The sequence below is a fragment of the Propithecus coquereli genome, unplaced genomic scaffold (assembly GCF_000956105.1).
Source record: "Propithecus coquereli isolate 6110/MARCELLA unplaced genomic scaffold, Pcoq_1.0 Scaffold34, whole genome shotgun sequence".
In the NCBI taxonomy this organism is placed as follows: domain Eukaryota; kingdom Metazoa; phylum Chordata; class Mammalia; order Primates; family Indriidae; genus Propithecus; species Propithecus coquereli.
This window is the reverse complement of record NW_012149063.1, coordinates 7,863,834-7,867,002: the sequence shown is the minus strand read 5'-3', so window position 1 is coordinate 7,867,002 and position 3,169 is coordinate 7,863,834. Positions and strand designations below refer to the sequence as shown.

Below are 3,169 nucleotides of genomic sequence, written 5' to 3'. Positions count from 1 at the left end.
CCTGTAATCCTAGCACTCTGGGAGGCCGAGGCAGGCGGATTGTTTGAGCTCAGGAGTTCGAGACCAGCCTGAGCAAGAGCGAGACCCCGTCTCTAGTAAAAAAAATAGAAAGAAATTAGCTGGACAACTACAAATATATAGAAAAAAAAATCAGCTGGGCACAGTAGCTCGTGCCTGTAGTCCCAGCTACTCGGGAGGCTGAGACAGTAGGATTACTTGAGCCCAGGAGTTTGAGGTTGCTGTGAGCTAGGCTGACGCCACGGCACTCACTCACTCTAGCCAAGGCAACAGAGTGAGACTCTGTCTCAAAAAAAAAGAAAAGAAAATATGGGAGCAAATCCAACTAAAGGTGCAGCAAATGTAAGGGCCCTGAAGAAGGAATAGGTTTGGTGTGTTTAAGAACAGAAAGACGACTTCTGTGTGGCTGTTAGCATATAATGATCAATGAGAAGACGGATAAGAGATGAGGTCAGAGAGGTAGGCCCCTGTAGGGCCTTGGAGACTGTGGTAAGGGGTTTGGGTTTCATACACAGAGCAGTGAGAAGCTGTTGCTGAGGTAAGAGTGGAAGCAGAGAGATGAGAGGCTGGTGGCAATCCAGGTGAGAGAGGATGGTGGTTTGGACTAGGTGGTAACACTTGGACATATGAGAAATAGACTGATTAGACATATATTTTGGAGATATTTTTTATATACATTTTTCTATAAAGTTAAGAGCTAAAAACTACAATTCTCAGAATCCTTTGCAATTATAATTCTGGGTATGACTTTAGATTCCACCAACCAAATTTACTCTTCTGATAAGTCAGATTTACTTTAACTTTCTGGATTTGGTACTGAATTAAACGGAGAGAGAAGTCATATTACTCAAGTTATCCATTTCGTTGGTTTGGATTGAACAGACACAACATGATTTTGTAATGCCTAGATTACAGCTAATACAATATATTCCTAGAGCCAGCCTTTAGACGATGACCAATTTTGCCATGTTGTTCTAGGTATCATTCTTGGAGACTCAGTCTCAAACAAGCCCTTACCTAATTCCTTCTCCTGATTTTCTTCTGCTTAAAATAGTTAAAATGATTTCTGTTATTTTTTGACTAACTCTTCACTAATAATACACATGCTATTGTTAATTTTAAAATCATTACATTTAAATATACGTAAACAAAAGAAAAACCAATTGTTGAACATTAGAACATATGCGTATGTAGAGATGGTTTCTTAAAAGACCTCTCTAACATTAAAATATATATTAAAAAAGAAGTTAATTAGAATTAAGAAGTTAGAATTATTTTTTAGACTTCCTACTGTTAAAGGAAGTTAACATTTATTCCCACGTCCACTTTCCCATCTCCTAATGTCTGATAAATTCTATTATTTTTTACATTGTCAAGATTTATCATACTTACATTTTTCTCAAGATTGGGAATACTTAAATTTTGTCTTATCTATAATTCCCATACTTGCTTAGTTTTATTTCTATGTCAAAATAGTATAGCTAGAGAAGAATGGTGAGAACTAAGCTTTAGAGCACTCCATTGTTTAAAAGTCAGAAACAGGGAGAATGTAGCGTGGGAGGACACTAAAAAGCAGCAGCCAATGAGGAAAATTGAGTCCTGGAAGTCAAGTAGAAAAAAGTATACCAAAGTCGGGGGAATAATATAGGATGAAATGAGAATTCAGTATTTACCGTTGGATTTAGAGACCTTGTTAAGAGTACCTTTCAGTTAAGCAGCAGTAACAACAGTGTGATTGGAGTAGGTTGAAGAGAGAAGGGGAAGCACCAGAAATGGAGACATTATAGGACAGCTCTTGGAGAGTAGCTTAAAGAGAATAATGAGCTATGTGGCTTCAATGTAGGATTGAAGATGGAGCTTTTTTGTTTTGCATTTTAAGATGGGAATATCACAGCATATTTGGCACTGAAAGGAGAGGTACCATTGTAAGAGTGCAGTCCTTAAGTAGCTAAGAGGATGGGATCCAGGGGTTTTGTTTGTTTGTTTTGAGACAGAGTCTCACTTTGTTGCCCTGGGTAGAGTGCAGTCATGTCGTCATGGCTAACTGCAACAGCAGAGTCCTTGGCTCAAGCAATCCTCCTGCTTCAGCCTTCCAAGTAGCTGGGACTACAGGCATGCACCACCAAGCCCAGCTGATTTTTTCTATTTTTGGTAGAGGCTAAGTTTTTCTATTTTTGGTAGAGACGGATCTTGGCTCTTGCTGAGGCTGGTCTCACACTCCTGACCTCAAGCCATCCTCCCACCTCGGCCTCCCAGAGTGCTAGGATTACAGGCGTGAGCCACCATGCCCAGCCCAGGTTTATTTTTAAAACAAAATTGGGACCATACTGCACAGTTTTTTATTCGGATGACATGTGTATCATGAGCGTTTTGTGTGTTGAGAACATGCTTTTAAATTGCTACATAGTATTCTATTGCTAGAGCATATCCCCTAATTGATTTACCTATTCTGCTGTTGTGGACTTTTAATTTCAGTATTATAAGCAACATTGTGATTAATATCCTTCTATGTAGTCCTTTGTATGCATCTCTATTTAGTATCTTAAAATGTATTTTAGAACTAGAATTACTGAATTAAAATATATACATATTTCTAAGGTTCTTCATATGTTTCGCCAAGTTGTTTTTAAAAGCTAAATCAATTTTTTCTTATTCTTAGTTTAATTCTTGCTAATAGCGGCTGTTTTAAACATGAATACTTCAATTCTGAGTATTATTTTGGGGGCGTATATTTGTTCCCTAAAATACTTAAAATAATCTCTGTGTTATAATACCACCTTGTAATTGTTACTGCCCAAAATATAACCTGTTTAATGTCAACATCATCCATTTGTTAAATCTTGCTGAGAGCAGAAATGGTATAGTCTTTCTTTAGATTGAAATAATATCTCCTAAGAAATTGAAGTTTCTAATTAGAATTGATTTTAGAAGCACCAATTTGGTGGTGGTAGTACAAATTATTTTTTGTCACCAGTAAACAGTGACATTATTCTGAATTTGAATTTTAGCTTTAACACATTTAATGGACTTAGTTAAACTTAAATTTTCAAATAGATTTTTTACAAATTAAAATGTATTTTGTTGATAATACCGCTTCAGAGAGAGACCTATGGAAATCACTGCTAAGAGTTTTAACTACAGACTCTTGCTA

The 3,169-nt window shown here is 36.8% G+C and overlaps 1 protein-coding gene across 3 annotated transcripts in view; it reads left to right on the top strand.

Annotated features, from left to right (window-relative positions):
* Positions 1-3,169, top strand: part of ATF2 (activating transcription factor 2) — a 107,729-nt gene that overhangs the window by 48,019 nt on the left and 56,541 nt on the right. The window lies entirely within an intron of this gene.